This window comes from Macaca thibetana, chromosome 5 (genome assembly GCF_024542745.1).
Source record: "Macaca thibetana thibetana isolate TM-01 chromosome 5, ASM2454274v1, whole genome shotgun sequence".
In the NCBI taxonomy this organism is placed as follows: Eukaryota; Metazoa; Chordata; class Mammalia; order Primates; family Cercopithecidae; genus Macaca; species Macaca thibetana.
The window spans coordinates 37,010,645-37,032,252 of NC_065582.1; the positions used below are offsets into that span (position 1 = coordinate 37,010,645).

At 40.8% G+C, this 21,608-nt stretch overlaps 2 protein-coding genes and 1 pseudogene across 3 annotated transcripts in view; 2 read left to right on the forward strand and 1 right to left on the reverse strand.

The window, feature by feature from the left end:
* LOC126954972 (peptidyl-prolyl cis-trans isomerase FKBP1A) overlaps positions 1-21,608 on the forward strand; it is a 1,061,339-nt gene that overhangs the window by 263,365 nt on the left and 776,366 nt on the right. The window lies entirely within an intron of this gene.
* Positions 1-21,608, reverse strand: part of ARFIP1 (ADP ribosylation factor interacting protein 1) — a 130,596-nt gene that overhangs the window by 102,285 nt on the left and 6,703 nt on the right. The gene's annotated exons all lie outside the window — the stretch shown is intronic.
* LOC126954970 (ribosome biogenesis protein NSA2 homolog) lies at positions 13,240-14,073 on the forward strand (annotated as a pseudogene).

The window sequence follows — 21,608 nt, forward strand, 5'->3', positions numbered from 1 at the left end:
TAAAACACTATCTTAATAATGCAAAAGAAAGGCACACTAGAAGTAAGTTTCCTGCTATTCAATTCATATTATTCATAGTAAAACATAATTTTTAAAATGCTTAGAAACAACATAGAAACTTTCTAGAAAGGATCTAAAATAACTTGCCTTAGCCTTAGTTAAATTTGTGGAACTACATAAGACATTATATTTTCTAAAACACATTTACATTGGTCTTTAATCCAGTTTACCACTGAGCAAACAAAAACAAAGTAGTATAATAATTAAAATTTTTCTAGCTATTTCTTTAATCTACTATTTCTTAAAGTTATTTGAAAATGCAATAACAAGTACTGTGAAATATTTCCAATGTTCAGGTTATTAATTACATATGTCAAGTAACTATTTTGTTCTGTTATCAAGTAGTTATATTTTCTTCCTATTTAAAGGATCAAATTCTTAAGTTCAGTCAATTCTAGGCAAAGCAATGAAGAAAGTAAAGAAAGTGAAAGAAGAAAAGACAGACACAAAGCTAATTCAATTCTAACTGCTTTAGTTATGGCTTCAGACAATGAAGGCTGCAGTGCTTAGTGGACTAATTATGCATCTCGAGAGAGACCATATTTTGTTCTAATACCAAAAAGCACAAATGCCTTCTGTGTCAGATGAAATTATTCAGATTTTTGCCTATGAAAAAGAAAGTAATTCTATTAAATTCATAATTCAAATAGTTTTTGGAATTTCCTTCTGTATTAGTAAAAATATGGCCTTTGAAAAGTGGTTAATGTATTTATTACAAAGTGGTAATTCAACATGGTTCAAAAGTATTAGGTGAATAAGCCTACTTCATGAAATTGCAGAACTAACCAACATATTAAGAGACATGGACTTAAGGTCCAGCTCTGTCTCTTTTTACCCTTTGCATCTCACTTTACTTCTGTAACTTTGTTTCCTCGTTTATAAAATGAGATTTTTAACCTCATCTATATATAACACAGCTGTTGTGAAAATCAAACGTAAAATTATAGTACACTGATTTCACCTCAAGACTAACAGAACAAATGTTGAAGTAGTTCCAATAACACTAGTATTTACCAGCACAGTTACTCTTTGTAACTTTGTCACTATGGGTACCCTAAGTGTACTTTTCTAAAACAGACCACAATCAAGACAGATTTGAAATATGATTGCAAAGGTTACTATGCGCAGCCTTGGTGTTTCTTTCTTTCTTCTATCTATCTTGGCAATTTCACGGCCTCAGTAGGAAGGTGATTCTCAAACCTATTATTATAAATGAATGAATAAGGCAAATACGGTGAAATCCGGATAATTACTGAACATAGATGAGTATACAGAAATTCATTTACTCTAGGGAAAACCAACCTAGCTGCTGGCTACTTCTTGAACCACATTCCTTTTCATCTTTCCTGACAGGCAGTTCTACCCACAGAGCCCTCTCCACTGTTCCTCAAACACATCAATCTTACCAGTATTTTTGCTCTTGCTCTTTGCTCTGTCTGGAAAGGTCTTACTCCTGGATTTTCACATGATTCTCTTCCTCACCTCATTTAGGTTTCTGCTCAAACATCAACTCCACAGAAGGGCTATCATTGACCAATCTATGTCAATTAGCACTCTTCATCGCTCTAGCCCCTTATGCTTTACAGCAGTAAACACTAGTTTACATTACATTATAAAATAAGTTATGTATATCTTTAACATGGTGTGTCTCCCTCCCCGATGTGTCTACAATATAAAAGCCGACTCCTCAGCTTGACACTCAGAATCCTTCCTATGGTCTGACCTGTTTTCTTTCTGCCAATCATGCTTCTTCAGATACCCTATGAAATCAAACTTACTCTTCTCCATACATATTTCTCAATGTTCTTTGTGCTTTTGCTCAAGTAGTTCAAATTCTACCCACGCGATACGACTTCAGAATAAACGGCACCTTCACCGATATTCCTGGCTGCTACTCCTCTGAACTGCCACAGTGCTTGACTTGTACCACTCTAAAGGAATTATTATTCTGCACTTTATTTCATTTAAATGTCCTCTACTAAACAATATGACCTTGGATGCAGGATCTGTACTCAATTCACTTTTCAGATGTCTGAGTTACACAAAAGAAGAGTGCAAATATCTGTATATTTTCCTCAAATATTAGAAATAGGTATATGTTTTAGTGTTACTATATTGAAGGGCAGAGAGAAAAGAAGAATGAAGACTACAATCTCAGGATAAACTAATAAATACCTAATGCAATTTCTTTGCTTCTTTAGTCACTGTTATAAAAATATACCTAATTTGCTTGTTTCCCCAATTTCCTGCTTCCATTTTTAAACAGTTTTTTTCTACACAGTTTCCTAAATTTACTCATCTTTTCTTTCATTTAGGCTCAAATCATAGCTCTGCTCCTTAAGAGCTATGTTGACCTTTCCAAGTCTTAGTTGCCTAATTTATAAAATGGGAGAAAACATCAACAGGGTTATTATAGCATTAAATGAGATGACATATGTAAAACCTAGTACAATGCCTGACACTTAATAGGCCCTCAATGAATGCTGCCTATTAGGCTACTGTTCTTCTTGTAAACAAATCTGACCCGTAAGTTTTAAAGACACAGGTTTAAATTAGTAGAATACTAATGAGTCGGGAATTTTAAAGTCATAAAATATTCCTAAACTGTATTTTTGTTAACTGTAAACTCAATGCTTTTAAATTGGAGGATAAATTCAGCTTATACTCATGTACCTGTTCTGTTTTTAAATTTAATAAGAATATTCCCTATGAAAGCTGCACATGTGGATATGGCTAAAAACACAAGGAATGCATAACATGGATTTTAATGTTAATTTTCAGACAAATTTGAACAATGAATTGCTTGGCAGTAGTTTCCTTCAGATCACTGTCATCCAGACTAACTTCCTATTGAGCAGGAAATTTCTAGTTTAGCATCTATCAGAGTGACAATTACAAAGACAAAACTCACAATGGTAAACCACAAACAGAATACTTTCATTTATTTTTATGAATCCCATCATTGGCTAGGCTGTTAATCTTTCCTAGAACACACATGCACAGTCTTCCCCGGATCATCTCTCAGCAGGATAGATTCAGAGATCTGATCCTAAAAAATCAAATCCATGAACTAAGATATGTACAGTATACACAATTCTCTAGCTTCTCACGATTACCTGTAACTACAACACTGCTTTGCCAAATGTTAAACACTCAAGCTACTTTAAATCATAAGGAATCCTGAATCCCCCACAAGGAATACTTATTGTGCAAAGAATTCGTCTTTGATTTTTGGACTAAACATAAATAATCCAGCTCTAAATCCCACATTAAAACTTATCACACTGAATCACAGTAGCTTGGCTTAGTTGAAGAAACACTGTGCCTAGTACTGTGTCACATAAACAGATGGCAGATTGGCACAGAAACACTGCAACTGGAGTCATAAAACCCCATGTTGTGCTCCAGTCTTACTAATTCCTCTAAATCAGTCACCATCTCTCTGAAGGTTAAATTTGTCCAACTAAAAAACCGGGGAAAATAATAACTAATTTATTTGTATTCAGAATTTGCTCTTCAATACTATCTACAATCATATGTATATCTATTCATTACAACAGGCAAACCATTCTAAAGACAAATAAAAATTTAGAAAAATTATCTGGCAAAATGTAAAAATGCACACTGCAAAAAGCAAAAATTAATTTCATAAGATCATTCAGATATGAAACAGATTTTTAAAGATCAGACCATCAGCTTGATTTGACAGATGAAAAAACTGTGATGTCTGATGCCAAAATGTTAGTTTTTGTGACCTAAGTAAAACAAAGTTCCAGACCGGAACTCAGATCTCCCCACCTTCATGTGGTGGTAGTGCTCTTCAGGACTGATGTGACTGTTCGCTATCTAAGTGAAACATGATATTCAAATTTCATTCAAGAAAAGTTTAATGTGCTATTTCTGCTTCTATTTTTATTCAGTAAAATTTAGATAATACCAACTACATATGAAGAATTCTGCTAGGCACTAAGGGTAATAAAAAGTAAACTCTAGTTCCAGTTCTAAAAGCACTCTGAATCCAATCACAGAGACAAATACACACACAAATAAGTACCAAGACACCATTTTAGCTACAACAATGCAAAGAAACAAATTTTTACTCTAGAAATACAATGGAGGGAACGATTTTACTGTTTGCTAACAGAATGTAATAATTAAGAAAATAATACAACATGACCAAATGGGATTTATCCTAGAGGTAAAGGATTGGTTCAATTAGGAAATCTATTAGTACATACCGTATTCATAAATCTAAGGCAGGTAGCAAACATACAATTTTCTCCATACCACTGAGATGGAGTGTATGTGACAAAATTCAACACCCATTTGAAACCCAACACTCAAGGAAACAAGAATTAAGAGGTAATTTCTCAAAATGATAAAATATATACATTTTAGTCCTACCACCATTAAATTATTTAATAAAGAAATAACAAAGGCATTTCCACTAAGATTAGCAAAAAGGCAAAGATGCCCACAATTTCTACTACTATTATTGTTTTCTGAGACGTTGTCTCGCTCTGTCGCCCAGGCTGCAGTGCAGTGGCGCGATCTTGGCTCACTGCAACCTCCACCTCCCAGGTTCAAGCGATTCTCTTGCCTCAGCACCTGCCCCCAACCACCCAGAGTAGCTGGAATTACAGGTGCCTGCCACCACGCCCAGCTAATTTTTTGTAGAGACAGGGTTTCACCATGTTGGCCAGGCTGGTCTTAAACTCCTGACTTCAGGTGATCCACCTGCCTCAGCCTCCCAAAGTGCTAGGATTACAGGCGTGAGCCACCACGCCCAGCCATTTCTACTACTATTCAACATCATACTAGAGGTATTAGCCAAATCAACTAGTTAAGAAAAATCAATCAGATAAATAATAGGTAAGGAGAAAGTAAAACTATCTTTATTTGCGGATGATATAATAGTAGCCTAAAAACCCTTGAAGAATCAATAATAAAATTAACTCAAAAATAAGAGTCAATGAAGTAGCAAGATAATAAATTAACATACAAAAAATAGTTCTCCTATACAAAATCAATAATCAGAGAAAATAATGGCAGAGAAAATCCCATTTATAGTAGCAACAGGAATAAACTAAACAACGTGTAAAAACCACACAAGGAAAATTTCAGCACCACTGAAAGACACTGAAGAACACTTGAGCAAACAGAAAGACATCCCCATTCTTAGACAGGATGACAACATTATAAAGATGACATTTCTCCCTTACTTTATAAATTCGAGAAAATACAATGAAAATACTAACAAGCTATTCTGTAAAGTTTGGAAAGTTGATGTTCAAGTTGATATGGAAAATCAAACATGCAAGAATAGGTAGGAAGACATTGAAAAAGGAAAACCACAAGTAGACCACCTTTACAAACACTACAACACCAAAAATCATCTATAATTAAAGCAGTGTGGGACTAGACATAAATAGACCAGTGGAATTTTAAAAGTCTAGAATTAGACCCAAACATACCCAGAAATTTAGTAAATAACAAAGGTGGCATCTCAAATCACTAAAGTACAGATGGACTTTTCTATAAATGGTGCCAGGAAAACTAGGTATCCATTTGGAAAATATAAAACTTGATCTCTATTTCATATCATACTCCAGAATAAACTCCAAATAGATTAGGAATCTAGATATAAAACATGAAACCAGAGAAAGTACTGAAAGGAGCTGGGCACATTCCTCAGCCCCCGGGCTCGAAACTCCCTGAGCCTGGTACAAACACATCCCATCCTCCCATCCCACCACATACTGCCATATATCTCTCAAACTCCCTGAGCCCAGTACAAACACCACCTGGAAAGTCTCCGATAAGGAGACGGCCGTTCAAGTTTTTACTGAAAGCACGAGAATCAAAAGAATTCCTTTGTTCCCCTGTAACTCTCGGGCTATAAAAAGCAAACGCTCGCATTGTTCGGGGCCCTCTTGTATACTGTGGAATGGAGGGACCAAGTTCGAACTTGTAGTAAAGATCCTTGCCGCTTGGCTTTGACACTGGACTCTGGTGGTCTTCTTTGGGGAACAAACAGTCTGGGCATAACATCTGGGGGCTTGTCCGGGATTCCCCAAGCCCACCAGACCCCTGGTCAACGGATCTGCTAGGATCGATCTACTGATAGGTGAGCGGGCTCGTCTCCGTTTGTCTGTCTGTGTCTGTATGTCTGTTCTGAATCTGAATCTGTGACTCGCGAGGTCTGAAACTGGAGCTGGCACAGTCCTGGCGGACGCGCTATAGGACAACCAGCGGAGACCGGTGGGAGACGTCCCCTGGCTCTCTTCTGATTTAAATTGCTATCTGAGCTGCCGGAGCGCGTTCGTGATCCGGGCAGCAGCTGACTCTGACCCCCGACTGCCGGGGCGCGCTGGCGATCTGAGTTGCCGGAGCGCGTTCGCGATCCGGGCAACAGCTGACTCTGCCCCGGTTCCCGGGCGCGCGCGCGCGATCTGAATTGCCCCGGTTCCCGGGCGCGCGCGCGCGGTCTGAATTGCCCCGGTTCCCGGGCGCGCGCGTTTGCACCCCGTTCCCCGGGCTCCCAGCTTCCGGCGCGCCTTTGCGGCCCCGGTCCCCGGGCTCCTGGCTTCCGGCGCGCACTTCCGGCCCCGGTCCCCGGGCTGCCAAAGTGCGCCTGCGACTAGCTATCATTAATAAGTCAGATCAGATTTCCTTTACAGGGATTCTAACCCACATTCCTTTACAGGAAGAGACACAGAAAGTGAGAATGAGTGAGAGAGAGACCATAAAAGACGGGAGAGGGAAAAAGTGAGAAGGAAAATCGGAAAGAGAAAGGGGAGGAAACGGCAGACGTGGAGAGTCAGAGAGAGAGACAGAAAAAAAAAGAGACTGAATATAAAGGAAAAAGGACACGGGATGACAGATAGAGGGAAAGAGCAGGCGGACGGGAGGCGGCCGCTGCACCCAGACCCGCCCCTGGGCTGAGTCGCGGGAGGGAGCAGGCAGAGGGGAGGCGGCCGGCACTCACGAGCCCGCTAAAAGGGAAAGTAACTTTGTAGGGCTGGCAGGGCAAACGCGAGGGCGCACTTCGCGGACTAGCACCCCCCCCCAGCCGCCTGACTCCACGGTGGCTTTACCCCTTCGGGAAACAGGACCCCCAGATAACACAGGAATCCCCAAGCTCCAGTACTGGCCATTCTCCACCAGTGATCTGTATAACTGGAAGACTCAGAGTGCTCGGTTTTCAGACAACCCCGAAGATTTACTGGCTTTACTGGATAGTGTCATGTTCACCCACCAGCCCACTTGGGATGATTGTCAGCAGCTCCTCCGAATCTTGTTTACCACAGAAGAGCAAAAAAAAAAAAATACAGGTAGAAGCTAGAAAGCTGGTCCCAGGGGACAACGGTCAACCGACTGCCAACCCTGACCTCATAAACGCGACCTTTCCTCTGACCAGGCCGGCGTGGGACTACAACACGGCAGAAGGCCGTGCTTTAGTAGGGGACGGCTACACCTTTATCGCCAGACTCTAATGGCAGGTCTCCGGGCAGCTGCTCGCAAGCCCACTAATTTGGCTAAAGTATATTCTATTCTACAGGGAAAGACAGAGAGCCCAGCCACATACTTAAAAAGATTAATGGAAGCTTTTAGACAGTACACCCCCATAGATCCAGAGGCTCCAGGAAGTCAGGCAGCTGTTGTAATGTCATTCGTAAATCAGGCAGCCCCAGATATTAAAAAAAAAACTCCAAAAATTAGAAGACTTAAAAGGAAAGCGGATTCAGGACCTCCTTCAGATAGCCCAGCGGGTTTATAATAACAGAGATACTCCAGAAGAAAGGCAATTTAAGGCCACTGAAAAAAATGACCAAGGTCCTGGCAGCGGTAGTACAGAAAGAACATCTACAGCCAGAGTACACCCAACCCAGGCGGCCCCCCAGGCATGCTAATCTGAGAAAAGACCAATGTGCCTACTGCAAGGAGGCTGGCCACTGGGTAAGAGACTGCCCCAAAAAGAAACAACGAGGACAGGGACCCCCTAGGTCTACACCCGTACTAGTCACTCAAGATGAAGACTAGGGAAGATGGGGTTCGGATCCCCTCCCCGAACCTAGGGTAACTTTGCAAGTGGAGGGGTCCCCGGTCCAGTTCTTGGTCGATATGGGAGCACAGCACTCAGTCTTAGTTAAAACTAATAGGAAATTATCCTCCAAGTCCTCGTGGGTACAAGGGGCCACAGGAGTTAAGAAATACCCATGGACAACACAAAGAACAGTAAACCTCGGAGCCAAGAATGTAACCCATTCTTTCCTGGTCATCCCTGAGAGCCCCTGTCCCTATTAGGGAGAGACCTGCTAACTAAAATGGGAGCACAGATCCATTTCCTCCCTGAGGGGCCCGTCGTGACGAACTCCCACAATCAACCCGTGTCCGTCCTGACTATAACCCTAGAAGATGAATACCGGCTCCACCAGGAGCAAACGGCCCCTGACCAGGACATAGCAACCTGGCTCCAGCAATATCCAGAAGCTTGGGCGGAAACGGGGGGCTTAGGACTAGCAAAACACCGTCCTGCTTTATTTGTTGAACTTAAACCTGGGGCAGACCCCGTGCGGGTACGCCAATACCCGATGCCCCTAGAGGCCAAGAAAGGAATTGCCCCGCATATCCGCCGGCTCCTTGACCAAGGGGTCCTTCGCTCATGCCACTCACCCTGGAATACTCCGTTGTTGCCAGTATGAAAACCTAATAGTGGAGAATACAGACCTGTACAAGACTTAAGAGAAATCAATAAGAGGGTTGTGGATATACATCCAACTGTGCCTAACCCATATACCCTCCTGAGTACCCTAAACCCTAAACATCAATGGTACACCGTTTTAGATTTAAAAGATGCTTTCTTCAGTTTGCCTTTAGCCCCTCAGAGCCAAAAGCTCTTCGCCTTCGAGTGGAATGACCCTGATAGAGGCATAAGTGGCCAACTGACATGGACCAGACTGCCGCAAGGATTCAAAAACTCTCCTACCCTGTTCAATGAAGCCCTCCATGAAGACCTGGGTGAGTACCGACGCAAACACCCTGAAATAACCTTACTACAGTATGTTGATGACCTCCTGATTGCTGCTGAGACCCAAGAAGCTTGCATCCAAGGGACCAAGGGTCTCTTGCAAGCTCTGGGAAATCTAGGCTACCGAGCCTCGGCAAAGAAAGCTCAAATCTGTAAGTCAGAGGTAACATACCTAGGGTACCTGCTTAAAGAAGGGCAGCGCTGGTTAACAGACGCCCGAAAACAGACTGTTCTGCAGATCCCCAGGCCGCAATCCACCCGACAAGTGAGGGAATTCCTGGGGTCAGCGGGGTTTTGCAGACTATGGATACTTGGGTTCACAGAACTGGCTAAACCCTTATATCAGGCAACACGGGGGCAGCAGCCATTTAAGTGGACAGACGAAGCCGAGGCGGCTTTCCAACAGATTAAAACCGCCCTACTCTCCGCGCCTGCACTGGGACTACCTGATGTTACCAAGCCCTTCCACTTATACGTAGATGAAAATAAGGGTATCGCCAAGGCGGTAATAACTCAGAACTTAGGCCCCTGGCGGAGGCCAGTTGCCTACCTGTCAAAGAAGTTAGACCCAGTGGCTGCCGGGTGGCCCCCTTGTCTCCGAATGATTGCAGCCACGGCTCTGATGGTGCAGGATGCTGATAAGCTTGTCATGGGGCAAGAATTGCGGGTCGTTACCCCACATGCCATCGAAGGTGTACTCAAACAGCCACCTAATCGATGGATGAGTAATGCCCGACTCACCCACTACTAAGGACTACTACTAAATCCTCTCAGGATAACTTTCCTGCCCCCAACGACCCTAAACCCTGCCTCGCTGCTACCCAACCCAGACCTGGACGCCCCACTCCACGACTGCACCGAGATACTAGCTCAAGTACACGGAGTCCGAGAAGACCTGCAGGATCGCCCACTTCCTGACGCTGACCTCGTCTGGTTCACTGATGGGAGCAGCTTCATGCATCAGGGCCAGAGATACTTTTTCAGGGTGGACTGAAGCATTCCCCACCAAGAAAGAAACTGCTCAGGTTGTAGCAAAGAAAATCCTGGAAGATATCCTCCCCAGGTATGGCTTCCCCGTCCAGATAGGGTCAGATAATGGGCCGGCCTTCGTCGCTAAGGTAAGTCAGGATTTGGCTTCCATCCTTGGGGCAAATTGGAAACTACATTGCGCTTACAGGCCCCAGAGTTCAGGACAGGTAGAGAGAATGAATTGGACCTTAAAAGAGACCTTAACTAAATTAACTATGGAGACTGGCGCTAATTGGGTGGTCCTTCTCCCCTACGCTCTGTTCCGGGCCCATAATACCCCTTACAGACTGGGCCTTACTCCTTATGAAATTATGTATGGCAGACCCCCACCCTTAGTTCCCGGCCTAAAAGATGATCTGCTCAAGTCTGAAACAGAAAATGTCTCTGAACTCTTATTTTCCCTACAAGCCTTGCAGAAAATTCATCAAGAAATCTGGCCCAAGCTGAAGGAACTATATGAGACCGGTCCCCCGCCGACACCCCATCCGTACCAGCCGGGAGACTGGGTCCTGGTCAAGCGACACCGACAAGAGACCCTAGAACCCAGGTGGAAAGGACCACTCCAGGTACTCCTAACCACACCCACCGCCCTGAAGGTAGAAGGCATCGCATCGTGGATCCACTACACCCACGTCAAGCCAGTGGACCCAACCTCCGATCTTCTGGGACCAATCACGGCGGCGGCTGAAGCACCGGACACGTGGACTGTGGACAGAGCTAGGAAAAACCCCTTAAAACTCACCCTGCGCCGGCAGCATAGCTCACTGCAAACATGCAGTTAGATAGTCTAACCCTAACGTTAGTCGCCCTAGTGGCCGCTGGAGAAATCACAAAACCAGCTCATAATCCCTTTGTCTGGAGATTCTGGCTTTATGAAAACCGAACCCACCCTGGGCAACCTCATAAGCCCGGAAAATTATTGGCCAGTGCTGATTGCCCTTCCTCAGGGTGCAACAGCCCAATTCTACTAAATTTTACTGGTTTTCAAATAGCCAAACCTATGACACCAATAATATGCTTTGAGTTGGATCAGACTAAATACAATTGTAAACACTATTGGTGGCACCAAAATGCCGGCTGTCCTTATAACTATGTAACATCCATAGACCCCGTTATTGGGGAGAGAGAAAACAGTTAGACCCTAAGTGGCCCTTCCATCGTAGACGGGATAGAGACTTTTCATATACATGGATAGTTAGAGACCCCTGGAACTCCCGCTGGACCACGCCTCAACATGGGGCTGTATACTACTCCCCCTCCTCCACATGGCCTAGCAGTCACCTCTATCTGTGGCGAGGCCTAGTGCAAGTACTGCCCCTGGTCCAAGGGAATATCCAACGACAGGAAAACAGACTAACACAAGACTTACGTCCTTTCTCCTGGTTAAAGTTATTACAAGAAGGACTAGAACTTGCTAACCTTACAGGACTTCATAGCCTGTCTGGCTGCTTTCTGTGCGCCACTCTAGGGCGTCCACCGCTAACCGCTGTCCCTCTGCCATGGGGATCCTCTACCTTTGCCCAAGCTAACAACCTCCGAAACCTCTCGTATGCTCCTATCCTGAACGTGCCCCTATACCTAAACCCCAGTCAGGAGAAGTTTCCCTACTGTTTTTCAGGAACCAATTCCAGCCTCTGCAGCATCACTGCAACGCCCCCTAATATCACCTTAAGGGCTCCATCAGGCATATTCTTCTGGTGTAATGGAACCTTATCTAAAAACCTACCTAGTCCTTCTGTTAATAACCTACTGTGTCTCCCTGTCACATTAGTTCCCCGGTTGACTCTACTAACTGCTGGCGAGTTCCTAGGGTATACCGGTAACTGGACTAGTGCTGTTATTCACCCAGACCCTAGACCAAGACCTGCACGAGCCATATTTCTCCCCCTCATTGCAGGAATCTCCCTCACCGCATCCTTCATTGCGGCCGGACTGGTGGGGGGAGCCCTAGGTCACACCCTCATAAAAAGTAACAAGTTGTACCAATAATTTGCCGTTGCTATAAAGGAGTCGGCTGAGTCCCTTGCCTCCCTTCAGCGACAGCTCACGTCCCTAGCTCAGGTAACCTTGCAGAACCGGAGGGCCCTAGACCTACTCACTGCAGAAAAAGGTGGTACATATATATTTCTAAAAAAAGACTGTTGTTTCTACATAAATGAATCAGGACTTGTAGAGGACCGGGTCCAACAGTTACGCAAGTTAAGCACTGAAGTAAAAACACGGCAGTTTGCTTCAGCTGCAGATCAATGGTGGAATTCCTCTATGTTTTCTCTGTTAGCCCCCTTCCTTGGACCCCTACTAAGTCTACTATTTCTGCTTACCGTAGGACCTTGTGTTAACAGAATTTTACAATTTGTTAGGGAGAGATTTGACACCGTACAACTCATGGTCCTCAGAGCCCAATACCAACCTGTAAACGCTGAAACAGAATCAGACTTATAAGACCCAAGATTGGCTCTAAAGATACCTGAAAAGAAGGGGGGAATGAAAGGAGCTGGGCACATTCCTCAGCCCCCGGGCTCGAAACTCCCTGAGCCTGGTACAAACACATCCCATCCTCCCATCCCACCACATACTGCCATATATCTCTCAAACTCCCTGAGCCCAGTACAAACACCACCTGGAAAGTCTCCGATAAGGAGACGGCCGTTCAAGTTTTTACTGAAAGCACGAGAATCAAAAGAATTCCTTTGTTCCCCTGTAACTCTCGGGCTATAAAAAGCAAACGCTCGCATTGTTCGGGGCCCTCTTGTATACTGTGGAATGGAGGGACCAAGTTCGAACTTGTAGTAAAGATCCTTGCCGCTTGGCTTTGACACTGGACTCTGGTGGTCTTCTTTGGGGAACAAACAGTCTGGGCATAACAGTAGTAAAAAAAAAAATGGATGAATTCTGCTTAAAGTTGGTATAGGGAAAGGAGAATCCAGAAACAATAAAATATTGACTACATAAAATTTTTTAATTGGACAACACACACAGTACATGCAAAGCAAACTAAGACGAAATATTCACAATATACACCATAAAAGGCTAACATATAAAGAACTCTTAAAAACAAAGGGAAAGGAGAGCATTTTTGCACCCCAGGGGCCGCTTCTGGTCACTCTGCAGCCATCACCATGCCACAGAATGAATATACTGAATTACATTGTAAACACTGCAGATAACATTTGGATTACCATGAGACAAAGAGAAAGAAGGAAAGTCGAGAGGCTCATGAATGTTCAAAGAAGGCAAAGAAAATGATTGGTCTGAAGGCTAAGCTTAATTATAAACAGCGCCATGCTGAGAAAATACAAATAAAAAAGACTATCAAGATGCATGAAAAGAGAAACACCAAACAAAAGAATGATGAAAAGACTCCACAGGGAGCAGAACCTGCCTATCGGCTAGACAGAGAGACAATCTCAAGCTAAAGTACTTTCCAATATGATTAAAAAGAAACAAAAAGAAAATGAGGGAAAATGGGAAGTCCCTCTGCCCAAAGTATGTGCCCAGAGAGAAACAGAAGTATTAAGTTATTCAAACAGGAAAGAGAAAGAAGAAGAGGATGGTTACTGAAGTCCGCTTTGCTGGAGATGGCTTTACAAAAAAACCACCTAAATATGAAAGATTCATCAGGCCAATGGGCTTGCGTTTCAAGAAAGCCCATGTAACACATCCTGAACTGAAAGCCACCTTTTGCCTACCAATACCTGGCATAAAGAAGAATCCCTCATCCCCACTGTATACAACTTTGGGTGTTATTACAAAGACTGTCATTGAGGTAAATGTGAGCAAATTGGGCCTTGTGACGCAAGGAGGCGAAGTTATTTGGGGAAATATGCCCAGGTTATCAACAATCCTGAAAATGATGGATGCATAAATGCAGTCTTACTGGTTTGACAGCAATTTCATATATAATTGTTGAGCGCTACACACCAATTGAAAAAACTACCATTACTATAATGTTTCTGAATACTATCAAACAGCCATACCTGTCTGCAATCATCAAGAGATTATTACGTTGTAAACATTAAAATGGGAAACAAACAAACGAACAAAAAACAAATGAAAAAGGACCAAAAATCAGACACAGGATAAAAGACACAGTCAATTCACCAAAAAAAAAAAAAAAAAAAAAAAAAAAAAAAAATTAAAAGGGACCTCAGATATATAACAATTGCTCAAATTCACTCGAAATTAGAGAAATGCCAATTAAAACAACACTGAGATACAATTTCTCATCTATTACACTCGCAGAAATTTTAAAATATGACAAAACATTCCATTAGTGAGGATGTAAGGAAAACAGGCACTTATATACATTGCTGACGGGAATACAAATTGGTACAACCATTCTGAAGGGAGTGTTGGTAATGTGTAACAAAATCGCGTATACACTTACCTTTGGTCCCAACAATTCCACTTGAAGGAATCTACCCTGGGAATATACCTCCAAATATACAAAGACAAATACACACTGCAGCATTCTTTGTAATTGTAAAATATTGGAAACTTGGATGTGCCATATTCAATTACCTTCCTATGGTAGGAATATGGCACATAGGAAAGTGACTGAACAAACCATGGTACATCCAAGTTATGCAACTGTGGGGAGAAATAAAGAATGAGGAAAATCTCTATAATATGAAATGATTTCCAGGACACAGTGTTAGCTAAAAAAGCAAAGTCTGAAAAAAGCAAAAAAATACCTATAGTATGTTATGTTCATGTAAGAATGAAGGGGGATATAAGAAAATACACGTTTCTACTGAAAAAGCAAAAGGAACCCAAAACACCAGAAGGATAAACCAGAAACTGAAGAGACAGGATACCTACCCCAGGCAGGTGAGAAAGGAAAAAGGCATGGGAACAGTGTAGCAAGGCTAAGGATGGCGTGATACTTCTCTGGATACACGATATATTTTGTAATAATTCTGACTCTAAGAACCATAGTAATTTCCACATGCTGACATGGTGTGGGAAAATAAAGAAAACTTCAAAAACAGATGGGGGTTTGTTGAAAGAACACAGGAGCCAACCTGAAGGAGCCCATAACGGCCAATGCTGGAACAAATATAGCAACAAAATAAATGATAGTACTAGATTAAAAACAAGGAGTAAAATATTAACAAGTCCATACTGATATAAACAATCTGATAAGTAAATGGAGGAAAAGGGACAACTCTTCTTCCCAATAGACTACAATAAGTAAATTAACACAGGAAGCAAAGTGGGAAACAATCAATATCAGGCAAATATCACAAACACTGCAGACAAGATCCACTTGATAGATGCTAAAGTTAGAGAGCAATAGTTTGAGGAGAAACAGGATTTACACAGTCTCTATGTAGCTCCAACAAGATACTTAGCAACTAAAAAGGGAAAGATAGTAACTTCATAGTGTAAAAACAGCACACTCAACCAAGTGATCAAGTAATCATAAGTAGTAAGACATATATCATAAACTCCTCAATACAATGCACTAGGAAAGACACAACATCACTTTTGTGGTATTCTTGCCAAAAATGCATAGGCTCATTCCAGTCATGAGAAAATATCAGACAAACCCAAACTGCGAGATATTCTAAAAATAACTGATCAGTACTCTTCAAAAGTGTCACAGTCATAAAAGAAAAGCAAAATATCAGAAACTTTAAAAGAGACTACGGAGAAATGGCTAAATTCAATGTGGGCTCCTATATAGGACCCTGGGACTGAAAACGGACAGTAGTTGAAAATTTGGTTTCACTCTAATAAGAGCTATAGTTTAATTAATAATACTATGCCAATGTTAATTTCCTACCTGTAATAATTATATTACAGTTATGTAAGATGTTAGCATTAGGGGAAATGGGGTGAGGAATGTAAAGGAACTCTGTACTATATTTGCAGCTCTTACACAAGTCTAAAATTAGATTAAAAGTTTTTTTAAAAACAGTAAGAAATTCTGAACGAAGGTAGAGGAATTACCCTTTAAATAAAAGGAGAAAATCTCTTCCAGTGAGGCCAGAATAAAGGAAGAAGGAACCTGTAGAGACAGTGAAGAGTAACATGGAAAAATGGAAGGTTAAGGCAGTTCATTTTTGCTATCTTTTACTTTCTTGCGAAATAGGAGTTATCATTTGACCCCTTGTATAAAACAGCACCAATGAGGAAAATATAGTAGGTCCTCCCTTTATCCATGTTTTAGCTTTCCACAGTTTGTTATCAACTGTCAACCATGGTCTGAAAATAAACCTCTCTTCTTTATAAATTACTCAGCCTCAGGTACTCCTTTATAGCAACTCAAACAGACTAAGAAAATATGTTATAATTGCTCTATTTTATTATTACTGTTGTTAATCTCTTATTGTGCCTAATTTACAAATTAAACTTTATCATAGGTATGTATGTATAGGAGAAAACTTAGTATATATAGAGTTTGGGACTATCCACAGTTTCAGGTATGTGGGCTTTGGAACACCTCCCCCAAGACTATGGGAAGACTACTGTACATCATAATCATTCAGCTCTGGAAAAGACCAAATAACTCAAGGCAGACAGAGAAACATAAATCAAATGTCTGTGAATTACAGAGATAGGTACTAAATATGATATAAATATATATATATATATATATTTTTTTTTTGAGATGGAGTTTCGTTCTTGTTGCCCAGGTTGGAGTACAATGGCGCTATCTCAGCTCATTCTTTAAGTGCTCTGATCCACTTCATATTTATTTCTTAAAGGTCTTCTTGTTTATAACTTTGATAACAAAATACATGGGAGTAACAAGACTTAAGAAGTTAATGACCTACAATTTGTGCTGTTTAGCTTATACATTTTCTAATTTTTGTATGAATTCACTTATCTTTGCAAGCTGTCTTTAAAACAGAGTGATAAATTACTACTACAAAACCACCACTGATGTTCAGCCCTCACAGGCCAGTTATATTGGAGGCCAAAATGTCATAAGTCATCTCTGGGGGTTCTACTATAAATGAGCCAGAGGTATTTGCTAACAAAAGAGTGTAAGAACCAAAGACCTACAAAGTGAATTATTAACTAGAATTTGTCACCTCAAGTTTAAAATCCATCCAACTCTTTGTAGTTGCTTTGATTTTACTATAAAAATCATATTTTTATATGTACATACTGAATAGACCAAATCTATACAGAGGGAAACCTTATAAGATCCTTTCCCAAATTTTAGTGAGGGAGAGTTTTATATTCTACCACTCTTAAATGCATTTAAGGTCTTCTTAGCCCCCAGGAAAGAGAGGGCAGGAGGTATTAGATTTGCCAGGATCCCTAAAACCCCTTCAGAGTCTCCATGACAACACTGAGTTTAAAGATTCAGAAGTCTAATGATAAAGGATTTATGGCAGGAGTGTTGTTGAACACAAATCATAATGTGAGCTTTTCAAATTCAGTTACTCATATAACAGGTGGTCTGAAGTGGTATGCCCAAGACACAGGAGGGTAGATATAACCACAGCAGACAAGATAAACATGGCACATTACACTGGAATACGAATTTACATTCTTTTTCACTAAAATACATATGATGGAATCCAAAGCAAAATTCACTTGAATAAAACAACACACATAAGTCTTCAAAGAAATTTACTGAATTTTTATGATAAAATACGAGTCTTCAAAGAAATGTCTGAAGAGTTATTACTCTTTCTAAAGGTACTTTAGTAAAAAAAAAAAATTTTGAAAAGTACTATGAATAATGATATACAGCATCAAGAACTTCTGACTGCTGAGTCAAGGACAATAAAAGAGGTAAATAGAAAACTGAGAGCAAAAACTAGCAAAACTTGGGCTTGCTTTGAAGTGATTTTGCTTAATTTCTTTAGACTTGATATTCCAGAGATCAGTTATTATTCTAAAGATTTTTTTAAGTGGCTCTATTTCTTTCACTTTTGATGAAATCTACTGGAATATGCCCATCTTTTCTCATTCACAGATAAATAGGAAGAGAATGGTAAGATCAGTTTTTTCTTTACCATGAGAATATGTTTATTTTGCAAGTTATTTTTAATTCTTTAGCCACAATTTCCACACATTTTTATATTACCACAACTTTTAAAAATACTTTCTAAACATCAGATACAGAACTTGTTCGAGGTTAAAAAGAAAAAACATATTCTTTCTGTTGAATAATATCACATTATATTTAACCTAAAGACTATCAACCTTTTGAATAGCAAGAATGGAAGCAGCTGGAGGTCATACTTCGTTGTAGGTCCCAAAACAGGCCTGAGGTCCTAGAGGAAAATATCTTTTATAAACCACAACAAAATTCTCACCTCAAAATAAAGTACTACGAAATTTGCACAATTATATCTATATTCACATCTTTACAATATTCAGAAACCTACTGGATTTTTAGAAATTACAATGAAAACAGGTTTATATTCAGAAAACAGAGTTTATACCAAGATGACACTGCTTGAAACCTGGAAAAGACTTGTTTTGATTTCATAACTGAATATTAATTTTCAAGTTGAACTGACTTGTTTACAATAAAAAATTGAGTTACAATACATGACTCCATTTTAAAACTATATGTTCAGAGTTGAAAATATCCAGTGGACAAAACTGATGAACATTATCTCAAGTCAAGTAGTCAAGGTTAATATCAATGGTACTGTCACATTAATAGTTTGTATTCTTGGCTGGGTACAGTGGCTCACACCTGTAATCCCAACACTTTGGGAGGCTGAAGTGCGTGGATCACCTGAGGTCGGGAGGTTCAAGACCAGCCTGGCTAACACGGTGAAACCTCTCTCTACTAAAAATACAAAAATTAGCCGGGCATGGTGGCATGTGCCTGTACTCCCAGCGACTCGGGAGGCTGAGACAGGAGAATCACTTGAACCCGGGAGGCAGAGGTTGCAGTGAGCCGAGATTGCGTTACTGCATTCCAGCCTGGGCAACAGAGTGAGACTCTACCTCAAAAAAACAAACAAACAAACAAAAAGGCTGTATTATTGATATGATGCGATGGGAATGGCACTTTATTTCCGTGATCTTCCTCCTAGAAACATATCACCCAGTCAAATTATGAGAAAAACAGCAGACAAGTCCCAACTGAGGGACAGTCTACAAAATACCTGACCAGGCAGTAATCTTCAAAACTATCAACTTGTCATGAAAAACAAGGAAATCTGAGAAACTGTCAAAACGAGAGGATACGTGACTACTAAAGGTAATATGCTATCCTGGATGGGATCCTTGAACAGAAAAAAAAAAAAAAAAAAAAAAAAAAGACACTGGGGAAAAGTGAGTCCAATTATAAAACATGGACTTTAATAATTATGTGTCAATATTGGTTCATTGTGACAAATGTACTATGCTAATGTAGTATGTTTTTGTTTTTGAGATAGAGTCTCACTCTGTCATCCAGGATGGAGTACCATGGCATGATCTCTGCTCACTGCAACCTCCGCCTCCTGGGCTCAAGTGATCCTCTCACCTCAGCCTCCCAAGTAGTTGAGACCACAGATGAGCACCACCATGCCTGGCTAATTTTTTGTATTTTTGGTAGAGACAGGGTTTCACCATGTTGCCCAGGCTGGTCTTCAACTCCTGAGCTCAAGCAATCCACCCACCTTGACCTCCCAAAGTACTAGGATTACCAGCATGAGCCACCACACACGGCCTAATACCTTATAATAGGTGAAAGTGGGTATGGGAAGCTCTATCTTCACAGTAATTCTGTAAAACTAAAACCATCCAAAAATAAAAGGGTCTATTACAAAATAATCTAAGAATACTGTGCTATATTTTATATAACTACTAATAACTTTTTTTTTTTTTTTTTTTTTTTTTTTGGAGACGGAGTCTTGCTGTGTCACCCAGGCTGGAGTGCAGAGGCATGATCTCGGCTCACTGCAACCTCTGCCTCCCGGGTTCAAACGATCTTCCACCTCAAACTCCCAAGTAGCTGGGATTACAGGAGCAGGCCACCACACCCAGCTAATCTGTATATGTATATTTTTTAGTAGAGACAAGGTTTCACCATGTTGGTCAGGCTGGTCTTGAACTCCCAACCTCAAGTGATTCACTCACCTCAGCCACCCAAAGTGCTGGGATTACAGGCGTGAGCCACTGTGCCCGGCCTAATAATTTATTTCCATACACTTGAAAGAAATAGTCTAAATGAAAAATTAATTACAGGTTGATTATCCCTTTTCCAAAGTAGAAGTGTTTTGGATTTCAGATTTTTTTGGCATTTGGAATATTTGCATATGCATAATGAGGTATCTCCAGGAAGGGACCCGAGTGTAAACACAAAATTCATTTATGTTTCATATACACCTTATACACATAGCCTGAAGGTAATTTTATATAATACTTTAAATAACTTTTTGCATGAAACAAAGTTTGTATACACTGTACCATCCAAAAGCAAAGGTGTCACTATCTCAGTCACTCATGTGGACAGTCTGTGGTTGTTTGACATCACCATCATTCCTGTCTCTGAATTTATATGCTACTAATAACCAATCATTTCTTATGCATACACATGGCATTGTATTGCCCTTTGTGGGCATGCTTGCGTAGGTGTATCTGGGTGTATGACGAAAAGATATATGGAGCTGAAGGGGGCAGGCAGGTCTTTTTTCTCTTGGGGAAACTGTTGTACACCTGCATTCTGACTTCGATTCATCACATAAAGTTGGGTGTGGAATTATGTACTTGTAGCATCATGTTGGGCTCAAAAAAAGTTTTGAATTTTGTAGCATTTTGGATTTCAAGATTTTGGATTAGGAATGCTCAAACTGTATTACTATTTTAACACTATTTTGATAAAAATTCACATTCAAATTCTTGTATTACAAAACTCGATGAACTGAAATCCTTAATACCATTAACTTGGAAATTTAATGAGTCAAATTTACGTGTCAGGTACTGAGCTAGGTCCTACGGATTCAACAATGAGCCAAAAAAGAAAATAAGAAATAGACCTTACCTTCATGAAGTTTATAGGCCACTGAACAGAAAGACAATTTTACAGTCACATGAATAAATGTAAATTGCAAAGTGTGGGAAATGTATGATGCTATTACCTTAATGTGGGAGGTTAGCATATTCTCTAAGGATGCAAAACTTCGGCTGAGGTATGAGGGATGACTAGGCACTACCAAGTGAAATGAAATGAAAGTAAAGAAAGAATGGTCCAGACAGAGAGAAAAGCATGTACAACGGCCTTGCAAAAAAGGCAGGGAGCAAGGTACATACAAAGGACTAAAGAAGGCCAGCATGGTTGAACTGGAAACTTATGCATAACATGGTACAAGATGAGTTTGGAGAGCTAAACGTTGTTAAGCAGTTTTATTTTGATACTAGAAGCAATGGAAAGCCATAAAAGCACTGGGGGAGGAAGAAGGAGAGTGACAATCAAATGTGTGTTTCAAAATAAATCACTGTGCCTTCAGGATGGGTAATGAATTAGAGAGGGGCCAAAGCAGAAGTGAACAGATAAGAATGGAGGCTACTGTAAAAGTTT